Source organism: Manis pentadactyla, chromosome 3 (assembly GCF_030020395.1).
Source record: "Manis pentadactyla isolate mManPen7 chromosome 3, mManPen7.hap1, whole genome shotgun sequence".
Classification (NCBI taxonomy): Eukaryota; Metazoa; Chordata; class Mammalia; order Pholidota; family Manidae; genus Manis; species Manis pentadactyla.
Window position 1 is genome coordinate 54,877,313 of NC_080021.1, and position 24,244 is coordinate 54,901,556.

The following is a 24,244-nucleotide window of genomic DNA, read 5'->3' on the forward strand; positions in this document are numbered from 1 at the left end:
AAACATTAAATAAGAATCTGAAGGTTGGACCCAAGCAATGGTATTTAAAAAAAAAAGAAAGAAACTTCCAAGTTAATGCAGCCATGTCTGACACCACTGCTGTCATGCCACCCCAGTGCTTCTTGTTCTCAGCAGGAAAATTTCATCTCCTAAACTTTTCTAAGATAGTGAGGCCATCACACTTGAATTCCCTTTGTTTCTTTTCCTCTACTCCCTATGAGTTTTCATGCATCAACATGTTTTCTAATACCCTTGCTTTCTCAGACATGAGATCCTGGGTCTTGTCCATGCCCAGTTCCTCCACCTTTGTTCTTGAAACCGTTTATTCTTATTCCTTTTGTCCATTTCTGTGTCTCTGTCTCGTGTTTCTTTGCCTCCACCTCTGTGTCTGTTTCTGACCACCTACAGGCATGGGAGTCTGTGTGCCTATCTGTCTCTATCTCCATATCCCATGGTGTCTTTCTCTATGGCTTTGTGCTTGTGTGCGTGGCACTTTCTGTGTGTGCTTTCTCAGTTTCTTTATGCCCCTCTGTTTCTTTTTCTGTTCCTTGTCTTCCTGTGCCTCTCTAAATTTCTTTCTTTGTTTCTGTCTCTGTATCTGCTTCTCCCTCTCAGTGTCGTCCTCTCTGTCTCTGTGTTTCTTTCTACCGCTTTTCCTCCCATCTCTCTCTTTCCCTTACCAACTCCACTATGATCACTTTTTCTGCTTCTATTTGTCTAGATCTGTCTCTCTCTCTCTCATCTTTATTTCTCTAGTAGTTCCTTCTCCTAAGCCTTTAGGTACACTCATATCTCTCCCATTAAAAAAAAAATCACATGATTCTGCATCTCACTCTATTTCCGTATCCTCTAAAATTTTAGAAAGAATAATTTAATATGACTATTTCCATTACCTTCTTTCACCAATGAACTTCACTTTCCATTACTTTCTTTTCAATGAACTTCAATCTGGCTTTTATTCCTACTTTGCCAGTAACCACATTTTCATTCTGTTCAGCAGTGACCTCTAATTACTAAATCTAATAGATACGTCTACTAATCAGGTCAATTGATACTTTAACTCTCTAAGAAATCTGACCCTGTTAACGAGTCTTTTCTTTTTAATATTTTCTCCTTTTCTATGACAGAACTCTTTTTATAATTGGGTTTCATCTTTTTTTTAGCTGCTTCTTTCCATTTATTACCCCCCATGTGGTGTTTCCCCATGCAGTAGATTGAAAATTATATCCAGAATATTTTACAGCTCTTTCCTAAAGGAGGTGAAGTCTACTTGCCCACCTAGTATGAGCTAGCCTTGTGTCTTGCTTACAACAGAGAATGTGACACTAGTGTTCACTTCCACTAGAGTCCTGGCCTCAAGAGGCTTTGCATGTCAGCCTTTGCTCTTTTGAGAAGCAGCCTGGGATGAAAAACTGTATAGAAATAAAGCTCACTCAGTCCAGATGTTTCACCTGAGTCCAGCCTGCAGGTGATCTGTAAGTGAATTCTGGCTCATGAGTGAGCCCCAGCAAGATCGCCAGAATAATACCTTAATTGACCCACAGAGATTTGCAAAGTATCTTACCATTTTTTGTTTTAATCTATTAAGTTTTGGGATAGTTTTACATGCAGCAATAAAAAAAGTGATATGCCAGAATTTCTGCCATTACTAATTTTTCTTTACATTCTCAAACTATTGCAGAATAACCTTTCAATGTTCAAACTACATTCTATATGGTTATGCCCCAAAATTGATTTTTTCAGTTCTAATCTCTGTTGAGAGTGACATAATCCCAATTTTAGTCAATACCAAAAATGGGCTGTTCCACAATTACTTCTAAATCAAAACATCTAAAAACTAAACACTACCACATGCCTTCCAAATTCATTTGTTGGCACCACTACCCAATAAGTTACCAAGCCCTAAAACCTGTGGGTCATTTTTGAGTCCTGGTTTTCTTCAAAATTCTCATCTAATCAACCTCCCAGTATAAGTCTAATCCATTAAATATTTCCTAAATAGCTCCCTTCCTTCCATTGTTGCTGGCTCTCACTACTCATTCGCCATCCCTTGCCTGGACTTTAAATAGTAACCAGTTCATTGATTTCCCTGGCATTAGTCTCAAGCCTCCTCAGATTTTTACTACACAGTAACCTAACTACACTGAACATATAACTGTGTATCTGCCTTTCAATTCATCCATAAAATAAAACTAAATCTATCAGAGTGACACACAGAACCCTCCAATTTGACCCCTAACAACCTATCCAGACTTACCATCTCCATTTAATGTCTCCATGGCATTTTCTACACAAGAAACATTGAACTATATAGATAAACGTATATAGGATGAAGTTTCAAAGACTGTGCAATTATGCCTTTTTCTTTTGGGAAAAGCAAAAATCATTTGCTTGATTCCATCCTACTCAGCCTCCAAGATGAAATTCAGAAGTTGTCTTCCCTAAACCCTTGCCTGCAGGGAGAAGTCAGTGTCTTCTGCAATTTGCTATAATATTCTGTAATATTTTTATCATAGCAATAGCTCTACTGTATTGTCTTTACCTGACTCCCTATCTGTCTTTCCTAAATGTATTAGCTCCTTGAGCGTGGTTAGTACATCTTCCTTCAATTCTCCACATTGCGTTCAGTACTTAATATGAGTTCAGATGTAACTCCATAAATATGTTTTCAACATTTATTTTGAACCCAGTTTTCTCAACTACTATGTGTGGTTACTAATACTGACTTCATATCATTATTGCAAAGTAAAATTGAGTAGTGTGGAGTAGATAGTGTGACGTTGAATGGACAAAACTCGGTTTTCTTTCCTACTGCTAATTGAAAAAAAACCAGGGACTAGTTCACTAAATATGTAATTTTATAAAGATAATGTAGAAGGAAACACAACTACAGTTTGTCAAACATCAAATAACAGGATATGATCAACATTTTATTTTATATTATTTGAATAGTTCATATGTATTTGTATAAAGTGCATTAGAATTTCCTCTTCTGATTTTACCTTAAAATTAAGTTCTCATATCATCTTGACCATCAAAAGAATTATCAATTTTCTTTGCTCTAGAAAATTATATTGGATATTTTTGGCAAGTCAACAAAAAGGTCTCAAGTTCAATAATATTGGTGCTAAATAAGTACATCCTGTTTTGTTGCATTTGGTTTATGTTCTAATTAGCTTCCTATTTAATAGATCCTTCAGTCTGTAAAAACTTTATCTGTGTGTACTTACTACTCACATTTAGGATTTATTTTAGTAGAAAATATAAATGCCTCTTTCTCCTTAATGCTTCCCTAGTTACAAATGTTATCAAATCATTGCCTTTTAAGCAACTATGGAAAGGTTGGCAACTCTGCAACCCATTTTGAACATTTTAATTACTTGCTAGTAAAGCAACAGGGACATAGTTTCAAAGTATAAGGCAATATGGGTTCTACATCTAAAGTATGCTCTAGTGAGGCATCTAAACCTGGTGTCAGAGTGACCAAGAGTAGTGCACAAAACGCTACTGTGAGCAGCACACACCAAAGTGGAAAAAGGTACCAACCTCTTCTCAGAAGGCAGAACTCACTTTCAATTTTTTTTTCTTTTTACCCAGGATGTAATAATTTTTAAAAACATTCTCTGGATTGCTATCTGACTGCTCCCATCCCCTTGAATTTGTAAATTGATTTAATCTACACTCTCAAGGGACAGAACGATTTTCTGAACCATCAGTTCGATTACCTATCAAAGTTTGAAATTGTTTGTAAAATGACATTGCTTTAAAAAGGAACTTCTTTTCAAAATTAAATGAGGTCAAGATAACAATCATGACAATCATGTAATGGCACAGTGTAAGATTCATTACTTGAAACTTCTAGGGCAAAATAATATCAGGTCTAATAGGTTCAGAATTCAGCATTTTTGTCTATAAGTAGAAACACTTTCTAGAAGAGTAAATTATTATTTTTTAAATAGTCAATGGTAGGTGATAGAAAACCAAAATTATGAGAATGACTCAATATTTGAAAAAAATATCATAATTTTTAAAGGTCAGGAGTAGTTCTCTCAGTATTACTTATGTAGCATAGTGTTCCTGTCACATGTGCATGAACGTGCATTTCTTTAGTTTCATCAGGAAATATCATTAAATATTACTAATCAGTTACTCTAGCTAGTGTTTTCAAAATTGGAACTTCACTACTTGAATTCTTATGAAATGATATCTTTAGACAATCATCACATTTTTTTAAGTACAGCAGACTTAAAAATTATTTTAAATTTATAGAGAACGTGGGATATTTCATATCATCATCGCATGGTTCTTTTATTGGTTTTGATTTCCTGCAGTCTCACTAATAGTTATTTTTTTGATTTAATTAAATTTAGTTTAAATTTTAGTAAAAAGCCAATTATTGTCACTTTTAAAAAATAACAGAATGTTTTTCATTCAATCATTTTTTGCAAGATACTTTTGATAGATATTGCTCGTAAGGCAAGAAGTTAATCCTAATAGGTTTTATAGAAAAATCTACAAAATTGACTTGATTAAAAGGAACAAGGATAGTTCAAAGTGCAAATAGTTTCCAACTTCTAAGGATAAGAAGCAGACTAAGCTGTTCAGGTGCAAATGCTGGCTATTTCTATTAGAAAGGGAGGGATGACTCTGTAGCAAAGCCAAGACCTTTGATAAACAATGGATTAGGGAGTGGAACCACACTCTTCTCAGGAATATTCCTTGGCTCTCAAGTAGGGCCAACTGGTAACATGTATCCAGCTGGATTTAGAATTGCCATGGACCAGAGACAAATAACTGTTTTTTATTCTTTTAAAATCCAAGAGTCTGTTGCAATTATCTATGTTTCACCAGTGTACACAGCAGGCAGATAATCTGCCTTTTTATTTCACCTGCCTCTGGATCAAGAGTACTGAGTCTGAGCAGCTGCATCTAGGAAACCTCAGGCACATATGAACATATTTAGATAATGATAGTCCAGATTTTGAGTCAATACTTTAAAAGTATGAAACTTCTGTGCAGGGAGGCCTGTATTTTGCATGTGGAGGGCCTGTAAGATTGCTGTAGGTACAGACAATGGTAGATTGTTTCCAAAGATGTGCACAGCAGTCCCTCTCATTCTGCATGTCTGTTTTCTATGTCAACTTGCCCTGGTAGTGAGTGGAATACACTTCCCTTCCCTTTGAATTTATGCAGGCCCTGAGACTTGTTTCAACCAGCAGAATGCAGTTGGAAATGATATTGTGTAATTTCTGGGCCTATAACTGAAGAGACTTTGCAGCTTCCATTTTAACCCTACTTTATACTCCTCTGTGTTTAGCCAGCTACCATACAAAGAAACTTAAGCTAGGTTACTTAATGATGACAGGTTATGACAGAGGAGAGAAAGAGAGGGGGAAAGAGAGAGATTGATTATGCTCAGAAGAACCTGGCCACCCCATCTAGCTCCTAGTTGAATGTAGCTGAGTGACATCACTGTACACTATGCAAAGCAGAAACTAAAACTCACTAACTGAATATAACTAAGTTTTGGAATGGTTTTCATGTATAGCAAGTGATAACTGAAAAAGACATGTCTTAATCTTTGGAAGAGATGGTGTAAGTGAGGGGAACTTATGTTTCCTTTTATTTATGGCTTATATTTTCCAAAACAGAAGTATTTTCAAGGGCAGTATTACAGAGGGCTAACAGCACCCTTACATACACTATGGCACCGTTAGCTTTCCTTTCTATTTTTCTTTTAGAAAAAATTGCCAACACTGATGTTGACTACTAAACTGATTATTTAATAATTTCTTTGGATTGCATCTACATCCTTTTCCTTATTAGTATGCTGATGACTTTCCCATTTATGTTGCTCAGCTTATTTCTTTGATCCCAAACTAAGCACCAGGAGATTCAACTTCTTTGGATCCAGGCCTAAATATTGCTATTTTCCCCCTGCTTTTAATTTTATATACGAAAAACTGTTAAAAGTATCTTTTAAAATAATGAAGAATGACTTTATGGCATTTTATCACAGTTCTAAATCACACATTTCCAGTAGCTCTCTATTCCTGAAATAACAAATGGTTAAAGAATAATAGGATTACAATTTAAAGAGGAACTCAGTAAGATAGGAATAGCTTTTCCTAACCTGAGAAATCCAAAGTTGTTTCACTGGAAATGCATCAAGCTGGTGTTTTAGGATAAAAGAGAAATTACATAAATCTAAAAGGCAAATTGCAGGAAATCAATTACAGCAATACTCTGTTTTCATCATAATATCTGTTTACTTAGCCAAGATCAGATTAACTTCAATATCCTTTTAAAATTTGTTCACTTACTAGTTTACTGATTTTGCTTAATAAGAAATGTTAATACATACAATTTACAAATTAAGTCAAATATCTATTTAGAAGATTCCTATTTTTTAATCAATGTTGATTTAATATGAGCAAAAATATTTCTATTTTGGTGTCTACATTTTAAGATTTATATGAGATCTTCAAATATCTTTACAATCTCTTTTAAGTGGTAATTACATAAACAACATATAAATGAATACTTTTAGATGTTTAAAATTCCCACAGATCTTTTAAAAATGAAATATTAGTTTGGAGACAATATACAGAAGATCTATTTTTTTGAACTTGCCTTCTATTACATATTTGATTCTTATAACGACAAAGGACAAATAGCTAATGGAGTCACATGATTTCCTATTAGTCTTGAACTTTGAAAATTTTCTCAGTTTCTGTGTAGTAGGAAAAATATTACTCAAAAACATAGGAATTGCTGTTTATTAACTGGAATCTATAAAATTTAAATTTAAATTATTATTTATGCCTCAGTTATTTTAAACATTTTTATACTTTAACACAGCATAAGTGTGACTAGAAGAAAGTAAATTTGACTAGAAAAGAAAGTCTCAATGATGTTGCTATTTGAGTGGCAGCTGTAATTAGTTTAGACAAAAGACATCCTTTAAAAAGAAGGTAACACTAAAAACATTGTAGGGTAAGAGTGGTTCACTACTGCACTCTCTGAAAGAGGTATTAATTTGAATGAAAATGAAGACATATCCCTAAAAAAGAGTGCTTAGTATAGCTGTAATAATAAAAATATAACTATATACAACAACTGAGAATTAGGAGAAAGTGTAGTTTCACTAAAGAGGGATGATAGCAGAAAGGCAAAGACAATTAGATATAAGAAGAGTAATACTATCCCTAAAAACAAAGCAAAATAAATAATGTACATTGAGCATAAACAGAAAAAAGAAAATTCACATTTTGAACCAAAGTTGGGGAGAACCAAAGAAAGGAGGACTTCTCAAGATAATTTGGATGATAGGCAGCCTTAGTAATCCTTGGGGAGCACCATCAAAATGGATATATTCTCTTCCAGCATGTGAGAATGGAAGAAAGTATTATGTATGATGATACTGTGTTCAAATAAAATCACGACCTAGAGAATATGTTAAAAAAATAAACCACTAGTCTTCATCTAAACATGGAGAATGGATACAATTTTTCTGTGACTACTTGTTCACTTTTTTCTCATTCCTCTTATGCCATTTGCTAGAGCTTGCTGTCAGAGAAGTGGCAGAAATTGCCAAGGCTTAAGACAAAAATTTAATAGAAAACATAAAATTGAGGATATTCTCTCCATTAAATATTCCTGTGACTTGCAAAATAATGTAATATTAGATTTATGGTCAAAATAAGTTTACATGTTACATATTTTTGGGTTTATAACCACTGCTAGGTAATATAAGAACTCCTTAATTGATAAATTAAAAGTTCAGCAACAATTCAAATTAATGTTCAACAGCTACTCTAATTATATTTTTACATTATATTAAAAATCTTTTATTTTTAATAACTACTATATGAATATCGTAAGCAAATGGAATTGAGTTACATCTTGGCTTCCATTTACTAGCTAAATGCTTTTGGATAATTGACATTTCTAAGATTCTGTTTCCTTATTTATACAATTATAATATTAATACTGAAATTCATGAATTCTGCCTTGATCAAATGAATTCAGGTAGTACTAGCCTGTAGGTTTACATAAAATCAATAAGTATCAAATCTTAAAAATAATTTGCATGTTTTTATATGAAAACATTCCAAAATCTCTATAATAACCCTGTTCTCAGGATATCATACTTTTGGAGTTTGAACTGTTACCAAATCATATCTTCATGGTAGTTTTATTTTGATAATTATTAATATCCAGGCACTTGCAAACCCTAATATCCAATACAATTTTACTGTTTAGAATCAATAATCTACTGATTTGGGTCATACTTTCAAATGACTAACAAAAAAACAAGAAGTTTTGATTTTGAACAATGTGGGATTTGGCCCTGTAATTAGAAGTACAGCATTTGGTCAGGGGCATCTTTCCCAGAAGTTTACTAATTTGGGATACTTTTTTCACTGTCATTGAAATATCCCCTTTCCTCAGTCTTCATGGTCCAGTTATCTTGCTGGACCTTGTATTCAAAAGATTAAATTAAATTTACAGAGAAGTAGTGTGTATAAATATATTAAGTAAGGAAGCTACATATAATTCAATAGATTCTTGAACAAGCTACAATGAGAGCCCAGAGGAAGGCCAGAGAGATTCCTTAAAGGCTTTGTAAGAAGCAGCAATAATAACTCAATGAGGGCAGTGGTTCTAACATGAGCAACCCCTAGAGAGACTGAAAAATATACACGAAGGCCCAAGTCCCTCTTGATATTAATCCAATAAGAATAATTTTGTATGGAGAGAGACTGGGAAATGGTATTTAAAAAATCTCCCCAGTGACTCTTGAATGTAGGGTGAGAACCACTACCCTAAACAAACTCTCCTGTGTGTACATCATTAAACACATAAGAGATGTCAAATTCAGCATTATCTACAGTTGCAACAGATTGAAAAAAATGAGCTAAATATCCACCAGTAAGTGTTTAGACAATTCTAGACAGAAATTATGCAGAACAAGAAATCCTAGAAAGTCAAGTGCCTTAATATGGCTAGAATATTTTGGATATGTGGGGAGTAGAGGAATTTGAGGCTGAGAAGATTGGCAGGGGCTTACATAAAGTAAAGGATGCCATCCAATTGATCTTTCCTATATACCTTGTACTTTCCCTTTCTGTAATAGGTTTTTTAATTATGTATGAAATGTTTGAACACTTGAAAAACACATTTGCCTACCACCTCACCTGTATTTTAAAAATGTTCACATTTTGCTGTAAGCTTTTCAGTAATTCCATTAGTTATTAGAGACTAAAGCATTTCAACTTTAGATGATAACTCATATCCCATTCTCCATCCTCCTTCCCTACCAGTAATCTAAGTTAGGTATGTGTTCTGTCAGTCCATACTTTAATGCCCTTACTATGTATGTATCTATCCATAGCAATGTTGTTTTGTTTGTATAATGGTTTACTTTTGCAATTTGCTTTTTCTTAACATTTCCCAAAGTGGTTCCAAGTACATGTAGACCTAGTTCATTCATTTTAAATGTTGTGTGCTTTTCCATTGTTGAGTGTAAGTGGTTTTGTTCATACCCTTATTTTTCTCAGGGCTTTCTAGGTGTACCACTTATGTAGAGCTACTACTGTATGATACATATGCTAACATACAATAGACAGGTTAAAGAGCACGTAGTCTTAAACTTTATCAAGTACTGCCATTCTCTCCTAAGTAGATTGATAGTGTGGGAAACTATATGCCAAACTGGTTTTCTTCCATGTAATGAGACAAGAATTAACTTAATAGCTGACTTCTTTCACCTTCTCTCTTGCTTCTCCTGTAAGGAAATAGAAAGAATTGTTTGCTAACATTGAAATGAAGAACTGAGCATGTGTAGCTTAGCTCTGCCATTGTCCCTTTTTGATTCTTTTAGGACTTTCCCTAAATGTGTTCTGATTGTTCTTGGTGATGTTGGAAGGCTGAGTAAAGGCTGAGGAGAGGAGGCCTGCGGTTTGTCACCAGTCTATGGCTGACCTGGAGAGTTGGCCTCGTCCTGGGATTCACTACTAGGAAACCCAGTGCTGTCATGAATCTCACCCATAATCTGCAAACTAGACTTTACTGATGATAAATGTGTAACTTTGATCTTCATTGCATGGTAACTCCATCTATGTTAGTTCAATACTTGGGTGGAGAAATGGGTTACTAATTGTATTACTCCTGAAAATCCAACATGGTTGTGCCACTTATATTCCTACTTGCAGTTTTATAATAGTTCAATAGTTCCCAGTACCATTGCCTGGGTACAGAAGCAGATTTGCTGTGAAGCTACTAAAAGTTCAGAGTTCTTCAACTGAAATGCCCCCACTCTTAAGCCCTAGGTCCACACATCATAAGACTAAAATTTTCAAAAGTAAAAAATATTTGTATCTTTTTCATAGTAAAAATCCTTATTGTATAAGCTTCAACTTTAGAACTGATAGGGCTCTTATTAATAATTTATTAATATAATTTTTCTATTTTGTAAATCTGAGTATAAAAGTATTTCTCACTTTCGTTGTTTTTATGGTTGTGTTTTTGCATCTCCCTGTTTTCTAGGGATACTGAACATCTTATATGTTAACTAGCATTTAGATTTTCTCTTCTATGAAATTCTTGTTCGTAACCTCTGAACCATTTTCTTATCTTCTCTTTGTACATAGGGTTGTCAGAATTAGAGTTTAGTTTATAAAATATTGATACTAGGACTTTTACTTTCTTACTTTTTTTATTGAAGTATCATTGGTATACAATCTTTTGTTGGTTTCAAATAAACAACACAGTGGTTCAGCATATTGTTAAAGCTTCACTCCTTCTAGTGTGGTTACTATCAATCGATGTACAAAGATGTTACAGAATCATTGACTACATTCTCCATGCTGCACTACCATCTCCATTACCAGCTTAAATTGTGATTGCAAATTATTGTGGCCCTTTATCCCCTTCACTCTTCCCCTGAACCTGTCCCAAGCCTGCCCCCTTGGTAACCACTAGTCACTTCTCAGTGTCTATGAGTCTACTGCTTTTTTGTTCCTTCTGTTTTGCTTTGTTTTGATATTCCACAAATAAGTGAAATCAGATGGTATTTGTCTTTTACCACCTGGCTTATTTCACTGAGCATAAGGCCCTCCAGGTATATCCATGTTTTTACAAATGGGAGGATTTCTTTTCTTTTTATGACTGAATAATAGTCCCTTCTGTATATATATCACATCTTCTTTATCCATTCAACTATTGATATACATTTAGGTGGCTTCCATATCTTGGCTATTGCAAATACTACAGTGATAAACATAGGGCTGCATATATCTTTTTTGAATCAGGGATTTTATTTTATTTGGGTAAATTCTTAGGCGTGAAATTACTGGATCAAATAGTATTTTTATTTTTAGTTTTTTGAGGATCCTCTATGCTGCTTTCCACAGTAACCACTGTAATTTGCAGTGTAAATTGCACCAACTTACATTCCCACCAACAGTGTAAGAGGTTTCCCATTTCTCTGAATCCTCACCAGCATTTGTTATTTCTTCTCTTTTTGTGTAGTGGCCATCCTAACTGGTGTGAAGTGATATCTCATTGTGGTTTTAATTTGCATTTCTCTGATGATTGGCAATGTGGAATATCTTTTCATGTACCCATTGGCCATCTGAATTTCTTCTTTGCAGAAACGTCTGTTTGGGTTCTCAGCCTTTTTTATAATCGGGTTTTTTGATTTTTGGGTGTTGAGGCATGTGAGTTCTTTATACATTTTGGATGTTAACCCCTTATCAGATGAGTCATTTACTAATATATTCTCCCATACTGAGGGATGCCTTTTGTTTCACTGACAGTGTCCATTACTGTACAGCTTTTTGGTTTGATGTAGTCCCATTTGTTCATTTTTGTTTCCATTGCCTGAGGAGATGTGTCTAGGAAAAAGTTGCTCATTCAAGAGATTCTGCCTATGTTTTCTTATAAGAATTTTATGGTTTCATGACTTACATTCAGGCCTTTGATCACTTTCGAGTTTACTTTTGTGTATGGAGTTAGACAGTAATCCAGTTTCAATCTGTTGCTTGTAGCTGTCCAGTTCTCCCATCACCAGTTAGTGAAGAGATTGTCTTTTCCCTGTTGTATATTCATGGTTCCTTTATCATGTATTAATTGACCATATATGTGTGGGTTTATATTTGGATTATCTATACTGTTCCATTGATCTATAGGTCTGCTCTTGTGTCAGTACGACATTGTTTTGATTACTGTAGCTTTGTAGTATAGCTTGAAGTCAGGGAGTATGATATCCCCAGCTTTATTCTTCTTTCTCAGGATTGCTTTGGCTATCTTTTGTGGTTCCATATGAATTTTAGGACTACTTGCTCTAGTTCATTGAAAAATGCTGTTGATATTTTGATAGGGATTGCATTGAATCTGTAAATCACTTTGGGTGGGATGGCCATTTTGACAAAATTAATTCTTCCTATCCATGAGTATGGAATAGATTTCCATTTTTTGGTGTCTTCTTTAATTTCTCTCATGAGTGTCTTATAGTTTTTAGAGTAAAGGTCCTTCACCTCCTTGGTTAGATTTATTCCTAGCTATTTTATTCTTTTTGGTGCAATTGGAAATCGACTTGTTTTCCTGATTTCTCTTTCTGCTAGTTTGTTATTAGTATATAGGATCACAACAGATTTCTGTGTATTAATTTTGTATCATGCAACTTTGCTGAATTCAGTTATTAGTTCTGATAGTTTTTTTTGTGATGTCTTCAGGGTTTCCTATGTATAATATCACATCATCTGCCAATAGTGACAGTTTAACTTCTTTCTTACCAATTTGGATGCCTTTTATCTCTTTGTGTTGTCTGATTGCTGTGGCTAGGACCTCCATTATTCTGCTGAATAAAAGTGGTGAGGGTGGTAATCCTCATCTTGTTTCTGATCTTAGAGGAAAAGCTTTTAGCTGTTTTGCTATTAAGTATGATGTTAGTGTTAGGTTTGTCATATGTGGTCTTTATTATGTTGAGGCTCATACCCTCTATACCCATTTTGTTAAAAGAGTTATCATGAATGTATTGAATTTTGTCATATTCTTCTTTAGCATCTATTGAGATGATCATGTGGTTTTTGTCCTTCTTTTTGTTAATGTGGTATATGATATTGACTGATTTATGAATATTGTACCATCCTTGCATCCCTGGTATGAATCCCACTTGGTCATGATGGATGATCTTTTTGATGTATTTTTAAATTTAGTTTGCTAATATTTTGTTGAGGATTTTCACATATGTGTTCATCAAGGATATTGCTTTATAATTTTCTTTTTTTGTGGTATCTTTGTCTGTTATTGGTATTAGTGATGCTGGCCTCATACAATGAGTTTGGAAGTATTCATGTTCTACTTTTTGGAATACTTTAAGAAGGATAGATATTAGCTCTTCTTTAAATGTTTGGTAGAATTTGGCTGTGAAGCTATCTGGAACTGGCATTTTGCTTTTGGGGAGTTTTTTCATTTCCAATTTAATTTTATTGGTTATTGGTCTTTTCAGATTCTCTTTTTTCTTCCTGGGTTAGTCTTGTAAGGTTGTATTTTTCTTGGAAGTTTTTCATTTCTTCTAGGTCATCCAATTTATTGGCAAATAATTTTTCATAGTATTCTTTAATGATTCTTTGTATTTATGTGGTATCTGTTGTGATTACTCCTTTGTTTCTGATTTTATTTATGTGTGTACACCCTCTTTTTTTCTTGATGAGTCTGGCTAGGGGTTTATCTATTGCATTTGCCACATTCTATAGATTTTGGGCTGTTGAGTTTGTGTTTTCATTTGTCTCCATGTATTGCTTGATTTCTGTTTTAATTTATTCATTGATCGACTGATTATTTAGAAGCAGGTTGTTTAGCCTCAATGTGTTTGCAGGTTTTTTGTTTTCTTTGTATAATTTATTTCTAGTTTCATATCTTTGCAGTCTGAGAAGCTAGTTGGCACAATTTCAATCTTTCTGAGTTTTTTGATGCTCTTTTTGTGGGCCTAATATGTGATCTATTTTGGAGAATGTTCCATGTGCACTTGAGAAGAATGTGTATTCTGCTTCATGATGGAATGTTCTGTAGACATCTGTTAAGTCCATCTGATCTAATGTATTGTTAAGGGCTTCTCTTTCCCTCCTTATTTACTGTCTGGTTGATCTGTCTATTGATGTGAGTGGTGTGTTAAAGTCTCCTAAAATGAATGTGTTGCAGTCTATTTCCCCCTTTCATTCTGTTAGTATTTGTTTTACATATTTTGGTGCTCCTATATTTGATGCATAGATATTTGTAATGGCTATATCCTCTTGTTGGACTGATCCCTTTATCATTATGTAATATCCTTCTTTGTCTCTTGTTACTTTCTTTGTTTTGAATCTATTTTCTGTGTTATAATTACTGCTACTCCCACTTTAATTTTTTTCTCGCTATTATTTGCAAGAAATATCTTTTTCGATCCCTTCACTTTTAGTCTGTGTATTTCTTTGGGTCTGAAATTTATCTTGAATTACCTTCTCTTGTAAGCAGCATATAGATGGATCTTGTTTTTTATCCATTCTGTAACTTTATGTCTTTTGATTGGTGCATTCACTCCACTTACATTTAAGGTGATTACTGATAGATATATACTTATTGCCATTTTATTAATTGTTTTCTGGTTGTTTTTATATCTCTTCTCTGTTCCTTTCTCCCTGTCTTATACTCTTACCTTCTTAGTTGATGGATTTCTGTAGTGTTGTGATTGGATTTCTCTTTTTATGTATGTATGTATGTATGCATGTATGTATTATCTATCTATCTATCTGTCTGTCTATTATCTATCAATCATCTATCTATTACCTATCTGTGTATGTATGTATGTATGTATGTATGTATCTATCATTTATTTATGTGTATTTATTGTTGGCTTTAGTTTTGTAGTTACCAAAGGTCAAGGATAGCTTCCTTACTATATAATAGTCTATTGTAAATTGTTGATTACTCTATTTTAATCAGAATCCAAAGGTGCTTTTTCTTCTTCTTTTCTTCATCCTCCACACTGTATGTATCAGATGTCACAATCTGCACTTGTTGGGTATCCCTTGTCTGAATTTGTGAGTAGGTGACTTTGCTTCTTTTTTTCTAATTCTGTACATGCTTGGTAATCTGCTGATCTACTACATTTACTGTGGTTTTATTTTCACTGGTGAGAGCTATTTAACCTTAGGAATATTTCCTTCTACAGCAGTTATTTTAACATATCTTGTAGGACTGGCTTAATAGTGGTGAATTTCTTCAACTTCTGTTTAACTGAAAATTGTTTAATCCATGCTTCAAATTTAAATGATAACCTTACCTGGTAGAGGATTCTTGGTTGAAGGTCCTTTTGTTTCAGTACCTTAAATATATCATGCCACTCCCTTCTGGCCTACAAAGTTTCTGCTGAGAAGTCTGCAGGTAGCCTGATGGGATTTCCTTTATAGGTAATCTTTTATTCTCTCTGGCTGCTTTCAATATTCCCTCCTTATCTTTGATCTTTGCCATTTTTAATTATTATGTCTTGGTGCTGTCTTTCCTAGGGTTCCTTTTATTAGGGCATCGCTGTGCTTCTATTACCTGAGTGTCTATTTCCTTCCCTAGCTCAGGGAAGTTTTCAACAATTACTTCCTCAAAGATACTTTCTATCCTTTTGTCTCCATATTCTCCTTCTGGTACCCCTATTATGCAAATATTGTTCCATTTGCATTGGTCACAGAGCTTTCTTATTATTCTTTCATTCCTCAAGATTCTTTTTTCTCTCTGTTTTTCAGGTTCATTATTTTCCTGTTCCTTAATGCCTATCTCATTCACAATTTCTTCTACCTGCAATAATCTACTCTTATATCTCTCTGTTGTATATTTCATTTCAGATACTGTATTCTTCATCTGAGTTGCTCTTTTGCAGGACTTCTGTATTCTTGTTGAAGTCCTCCTGAGATCGTGATTATTTTTCTGTAGATCTGTGTATATGTTTATGACTTTTACTTTGAAATCTTTATCAAGAAGATGGTGATCTCTGTTTCATTTTGCTTTGTTTTTGATTTATTGTCCTGTATCCTATAGTTTTGTTTGAAACATATTCCTCTGTCTTCTCTTTTTGTAAGGTATTCTGTGTTTCTCCATTTTTATTAGATGGCTCTGCTATGCTTCCTGGCCTATGTAGTAATAGCTTTATGAAGGAGGCATCCTGTGGTGCCCCAAAGCTCAAGACTCTCTACTCTCCAGTGCAGGAGCCCCACCTGTTCATGTGCAGTGGGCAGGGCAGACTTTGTCCATCTTCTGTAGTGGTCTGAATCTGGGCTGGCAGTTTGCTTCAGCTGCACCTTTGTGATCAGTGCAGAGGTCTACTGGAATTACTGTGAGTGGGCCACCCTCTGTTTGCTCTGTAGCAATGGTGGGGCTGCAGGGTTAAGAGGGTGGGCAGGCTGATGCGTGGCTCGTCCCAGGCCCAACACTCAGCACCAGGCTTGAACACCCACAGGGAGGGAGGTGACCTTGGGGTTGGCTCCTACAGGAGTCTCCCCAGTTGGGCTGAAATGGAGCTGAGAAAGCTGGGACAGTCTCCCTCTGCCTGCCAGGTGGGAAATTCTAACACCGCTGCTGGGCCTGGATGGTTGGTCGGCAGTGCACACAGGGAGGAGCCTCAGGGCTGTGTGGACAGTGAGGAGATGGAGTGTCTGGGGCTCCTGAGAGTTTTGGACTTTTGGGGACAATGGAGTGCTGTGGAAGTATCATCACCTGCCCTTTCTCCTGAGAAGAGAGCTCTATCTGACTCTTGTCCCCGGTGCCCCACCTACTGCTGGCAAGTCTTTCAAACTGCCTGCTCTGATTTTGTCTTAGGGAGACTAGTGGAGCGTGACTGTTCTCCACAAGCAGCTGGAATCTCAGCCTCCCTGAGTGTTCCACCTTGGTGTCCAGCCCCACTAATTACCAGAACCCAATGTAATGTGGGCTTGTGCTCTCAGAGCAGATTTTCAGGGCTAGGTGTTCAGTGATCCTGGGCTCTTACCCCCTCCTTGCTGTGTTCTTCCTTCTCCTGCCTTTTGGCTGGAGTTGAGAAAGGGTTTGGGTCTTCTTGATCATGGCTCTTTCACTTTACCTTGTCTGTAAGGACGTCTCTTCTTACCCAGGTGTTGGTGGTCTGTTCTGCTGTGGTCAGGTCATTTTCAGATTTAGTTGTATTTTCTTCTTTTATGTGTTTTTGGGAGGAGGTTTCTGCCTTGCCTTCTTCCTCCACCATCTTTTTCTCTGCCCATGTTGTCTATGCCTTTTTCATATATAATTGTTGCAATTAATGTTGTAGTCTGAGAATTACCTTTTAACTTTGTTTATGGAATAAAATTTAATGTTTGATTCAATGTTATTCTTTATCATGGTTTATCTTTTGTTTAAAACATTCTTTCACAAACCAATATCATTATGTTATTATCCCATATTTAGTTAATTTTAAGATTTACTTTTACACTGCAGAATAACTTACACAAACTTTAGTATGAAGCTTGCTGGATTTTTACGAAGTGGACATAAAGGAAAAGAACACTGTCAGCAGCTGAGAATCCTACCAAAACCCCTGCTTCTCATTAGTCTTTGCCATGGTAACTACCATTCCATTTTTTAATCCAATAAACTAATTATGTCTGTTTTAAACTAGTTATTCAATAAGCATGTCTGTGTGATTGTGCCTGGATAATCTTCTCAACGTTTTTATGTGAGACTTACCTGTGCTTTTGTTTGTAGCAGCAGGTCATTCCTTTTATCATGCTATAGTATTATATTGTGTGAATATTCCACAATTTATTTATCTTAGCTACATTTAATGTACAACCGGACTCTTTCCAGTTTTTGAATATTATGAGTAATGATGCTGTCTATGAATATGCCTTTAGCATGCCTTTTGGGACAAATGTCTTGGTATGCGCCAAGAGTAGAATTGTTACATCCTAGAGTATGTATCTATATAGTTTTAGTAGTTTTTCAAATGATTGTACCAATTTATACACCCATTAGCAGGATATGAATATTCTTCAAGGATGAAAGTCTGTTCTTACCAAAACTTGGTATTTTTCCATTATTTAAGTTTTAGTTATTCTGTTGGGTGTTTGTGGTGTACTGTTTTGGCTTTAATTGGCATTTCTCAGATGACAAGTAAGGTGGACCATATCTGTATAAGTTTGTTGGCTATTTTATAATTTATATATTTAAAAACATTACTGACTATGTTTTCAGCCCATTTTTTAAAATTGGAATCTCTGTCTTACTAATTAACATGGGTTGTTTGATACAAGTCCTTTTTTTTTAGGTTATAAGCATGTTCATTATCTTTTTTCACTGTTGGTCTTGCTTCTACCCTCTCTTAATGGTGCAGAAGGGAATTCTCCATGGCATTTCTGTACACCTGGCTGGAATCAGCTTTTATTTCAGACTATCTTTTCGAGAATGTGTGGGAAACAACTTTGGAAAACATAGATAGTTTCTATAGGGTAGAGGGAAGATTTGCCTCTTGACGAAGATAATAATAAAGATAATGTCTCCTGGGCAAAATGTTGAACATATTACTGGAAGCCTTCTTATGTGACTGGAGATTTCCTTAGCTTGGGTTTCACTTCTGTAATGCATCCATTGCTTACACAAGCATTGTCTGATGAGTTGCGTTGTTCTTTAGCTGTGGGGGCCCAGGGAACTGGTACAAAGTGATATTCTGTCTACTGCTATTGCGCTGAGTAGAAAACTGTCCTTTTTGACCCAGGAGCTTTATGCCTTCAGCGAGAATCCTTAGAGCTCTAGACTTTTTACTTTATTTTGAGAACATGTTATTCAGTATACTCTGAATTGAATAACTTGAGTTGGTTGATGCCTTTAATTTTTTTTAATGCTCTTCTTTATCTCTTGTTTTCTGTAATTGTCTACTTTAATATTAGCATCAACATATAGTTGATTGCTATATTTAACTCAACCATGATCTTTTTAAAACTGAGATATTTACATTGAATATAATTATTGATAAATTTTTATTTTAATTTACCATCTATTTGTATTTTTCTTGCATGAAATTCTGTTTTTCTACCTTTCTATTGTCTTTTCAGTTTACCAAAGTTTATTAGGTCTTTGTATCACAAGTCCAGTCCAACAGTTTTTATTTTTTAATTGGTATTGTTAGCTTAGTTCCTCCTCAATTTGTGTTTAAATCTCCATCTGATAATTTTACTGTATTTTTCACCTATTTTATATTTCCTTTTTTCTCCTTTTGTGCATTTTTTGTATTAGTTAAGCCTTCTTAATATTCATCTTCTCATCTCTCACATTTTAAAAATATTATTTAAGGAGTTACATAAAAATTTCTATGTGCATTATTGATTTATAGAAGTCTGATTTAACTTAATGCTTTTAATAAACCCCTGACAAAGCCTATTTTAAAACACCTTAGTTCCATATATTAGTTCCTGAGTTTTCTGCTGTTTGTCATTTACTTTAATTACTCATCATTTTTAAATGCACTCAAAATAGTAATACTGTTGTTATATGAAGTCTATATTCATTTAGAAATATCAATATATTCAATATTTTTTATCTTTATTCCTTTCTGAATTTACAGGCTCCCACATGAGATCATTTTCCCTCTGCCTTAAGTATTCCTTTGTGTTTTCATTAGTATGGATCTGAGAGTGATACATTTTCCTAATTTTTATATACAGATATACCTTGGAAATACTGCTAGTTCAGTTCCAGACCACTACAATAAAGTGATTATTGCAGTAAATTGAGTCAAATGAACTTTTAGGTTTTTCAGTACATATAAAAGTTACATTTACAACTATAGTCTATTAGGTATGTAAAAATTATGTCTAAGAAAAATATAATGCCTTTATTAAAAAATACTTTATTGCTCAGCAAGGCTAACCATCATGTGATCTTTCAGTTAGTCATAAGCTTTTTGCTGGTGATGGTTCTTGCTTCAGGTTTGATGGCTGCTGACTGATTAGGGTGATGGTTGCTGAAGGGTGGGGTGGCTGTGGCAATTTCTTAAAATAAGACAACAATGAAGTTTGCTGCATTGGTTGACTCTTCTTTTCACAAACAATTTCTCTATAACTTGTGATGTTATTTGATAGCACTTTACCAACAGTAGAACTTCTTTCAAAACTGAAGTCAATCACTTTAAATCCTGTAGCTTAGCAACCAAGTTTATGTCATATTCTATATCCTTTGTTGCCATTTCAATAATCTTCACAGCAGCTTTACCAGGAGTAGATTCCATCTCAAGAAACCATTTTCTTTGCTTATCTAGAAGATATTATTTTTTGTCTTTGTTTTTACCATGCTGTGCTTTGATGTTGTTTTATCTCTTTTTTGTATAAGCTTCATTATACTTTTGAATCTGTTTAATGTATTTGATCAGATTTTGAAGATAGCTGCTTTTTTCTTTCAAATATTTATTATGTACTCTGTCTTTCCTTTTGAAACTCTATTAACAAGTTATGTTATATATTTTCAACATACCCATATATCTCTTAAGTTCTTTGGTGTATTTTCCACCCTTTCCCCTCTGATCTCTGTTCTTGCATCTGAATCTAATGAGCTATCTTCTACTTCATGAATCCTTTTTTCTTTTTTGAAGGGAAGACACAGTGGCTAATCTGCCATTAAACCCACCTGTTTTCAGATCTGAAATTTATATTTGTATCCATCCTTTTATATATTCTCATTCTCTACTGAAATTCTACATCTCCATTTTTTTCAGTCTGTATTTTACAGTTATAAAAGGTATATCTTATATTACAATGTCTGGATCGGCTATGGGTTTCTATGATGAATTTGCTCTTTTTCCATTACACCCTTAATCCTCTGTTGAGTCCTTTATTGGTATCAACTGAAAAACTAGAATATTTGTAGGACCCTCATCTTTGGGATCCTGAACTTCACTTTTCATTTTTCAAACAGGTGGCATTGTCATAAGTCTGTCAATTTCTCAGCCATAGCTAAGGCAAAAAAATACCTGTACAAAAATCAAGATCAAGGTGATGCAGTGACAGGTTTTATTTTCTGTAAGGTGTATTCTATTTCCAGTTCGTCTTTACCCCTTTGGGGGACCCATTCTAAATCCAGGGCTTATTACTGAGTGCATATTCCATGATGGGTTCTGAACTCCAACTTTGGTTTCTCCAGTTCTGTGAGAATTATGCCACTTAGATTCCCAAATGCCTATCCTGCCATTCATAGAGTGCCAAATGTCTTGAGAGAAAATGTGATACCCAATCCTGGTCTTACAGATCAGTACTTTCTGTTTCTTCAAGATCTTGACATTTTTGGACATGGCTAAATTGGTTCTCTTTGGTGCCTTCAATTATGTATGATTAACTCTGGCTCTTCTGTATTTTTAGTGATGGGAATAATCTACCCCCAAATAAAAACTAAATCTATCTTAGCTAAAAGCCTTTATATTAATAAAATATGAGCTAACTTTATAAATAAATAAAAGCTAATCTGCCTTAGCTAAAAGCCCCTATATTCAGCACTAGTAATAAGAAGATAATGTCTTCATTTCTTCTTAAAATTTCACATTTTACCTATTTTTAAAAAATTTAACCTGGAATTTATGTTTTATATGGTATAAGAAAAGAATATGTTTTAATTTCCTTCCATACTGACCTCCAATTAAACAAACACAATTTATTGAATAGTTCTTTTTTTTTTCCACTGATGTGTAATATTTCCACTTGTTATACACAAAGTTTTCCACGAAGTGTGGGTTTGCATCTGTTTTCTTTATTCACTTTCATTAGTCTAATTATCTCTTACACACTGCTTGAAATACTCTGTCTTTTGTCTTGAAATATAATAGAGGCAATTTTTGTTCTTAAAAATGTCTTGGCGGCGCCTCCCTTTGGGTTCCTGAGGCGGAGCCATTTTCCGCTCCTCGCGAGGTTCGATATTCGGGGGCAGAATCTCTGGTTGAATCTTTCTGTTTCTCTAATAAGGAGCAGGTTACAGTTCGCGTGGGCACCGAGTCCGCGGTTTCCCGCTGGTTCTTTAAAGGTAATTATAACTGGAAGAGAGGAAATGGAGAAGCAAAAGACCTTTAAGTTGTTTGTACCACCAAGATTAAGTAGCAGTCAGGTGTCTGCAGTGAAACCTCAGACCTTGGGAGGAGATTCTAATTTATTGAAGAGTTTCAACAAATGCATTGAAGATAATTTTGGTTTTCCATTTGCAATGACTAAGCTCTCCAGAAATGGGGAAGACATTGATTCAGATCGTGCTTTACAAAAAGTTAACTTTTTGCCCATGCTCGAACAGGTTGATAATTCTGACAGCTGTCACTACCAGGAAGGACTAAGAGAATCTGATTGTGAGGTCGGAATATTTCCCATCCATATTAAATTTCTTGTAATTGTAGTATCATTTATTATTATTTGTATATATCTTTCTTTTGAGGCTTCAAAAGGATTAATATTTGGCTAATGTTTCGTTATATCTTTAAAAGCCTTTTTTCCTGTTTGTTTTCTTTTTAACTGCTGAAACACTAGGCTTCTGTATTTTCCTAGGCTATAAAAGTATCCATTGTTTACGGGCAATTCAATTATAAACCGTAGAAAGCAAGAATAGAAAAGGGGAGATAGATACAATCTGTGAAAAAACTGAGAATCATCCAGTAATTTATGAACAATCCTTTAAATAATGTTCTGATTATTTGGTTCACTGTCTAAGGAATTTGTAGGACATGATATACTTTTTATTTTAGTTTTAAGTATCATTCTTACAGCACATAATATTTTTAAAACAAACAGAAATTCCATGGCCCGATAAATTGCTGTATAATTTTTGCTGTGCTTATGTATCAGAGAACTTAAAAATATGGAACTTACGTATTTTGATAATAAAGATCAATCAGCAAGTAGAAATCAGTGTGATTTAAAAAAAAAACAACTGACATTTACCTTATAATATGGAAATGGATAATGTAAGAAATCCAAAATAAAATCCAAGTGAAACCTCAGGTTAAATGATAGCTCTTGTGTTCACTGTTATTTTTCTTTTCATTGTATTTTAAACTTCATGTCATTGAGTTAACTCTCAAACTGTTTGTATTAATAAAAATGTTTCAAGACCACTGTTACAATGTATAAATTTTTTATAGAGTGATTTATTTTAGCTTTTAATGAGCCAGAGTTCTCATTGACTGAAATATTTCTAATTTCAGGTTAGGTACATTTTGAAGTTATTTGATATTATTCAGCAAGGTATAACTTAGGTAAGTGAGGAGTAACATTAGTGAAGTAGCTAATACTGCCTTAGTAGTTTAAAAAACTTATTGTAGTTTTCAGTATGCTACTAGGACATAAATTGAGGAGAGATTTAATCTCAATGCTTAAGATACCATTACTCATGAATATTTTCAATAGGCAGCTGTAGTTTGGTAATACTAAAATTTTGAACAATTTACCATGTTTGAAAACCTATTTTAATAGAATTCAGAGCCAATGAGCAGACTATATTCAAAACTATATAAGGAGGCTGAAAAGATCAAGAAGTGGAAAGTGGATGTAGACTCTGAACTGAAGCAGAAAGAAAATAAATTGCAAGAAAATAGAAAGATAGTAGAAGCACAGCGGAAGGCCATTCAGGAACTACAGGTATAAACAAGATTTAAATTGAAAATATAGTATAGTAAATCTTAATCATAATGCTATTTAAAATGGATTATTTCAGAGTAAGTTGGGTTTATCTTGTTTCTATGATGTCGATTTTAAGGACAGTACTTTTTGAAGTTTCACTGGTATTAGTTGCATTCCAACTTTAAGATGGGCACAGAGAACCAGCTGCACAAAACTTAATGCAAATCATTAGGGAAATAATAAATTACTTTAGATAAAGATTAATGATTCTAATTTATAATATAGTATTTTTATTAATTCCTATTACTGATGATGTTTTGTTTGATATAAATGTCATACTGGAATATGGCATTTGTAGATAAAACTTGAAATTTGAAACTGACTTCAATTTTATGGCATAATGAGAAAACAATGACAAGAAAATGCAACATTGTGTTAGGACAAAGATAAAACATCATTTTAAATGTTTAGGGAAGATAATATTGCAATAAAATATTGTTGGATACATTCTGAAAATGATTCAGCAAATTTGATTTCAGTTGATGAAAGTGAGACCCATATTATGGGAAATCCATAAGCTGTGAGTTCTTTTTTTATGTGCAAAGAATTTTTATAGACTG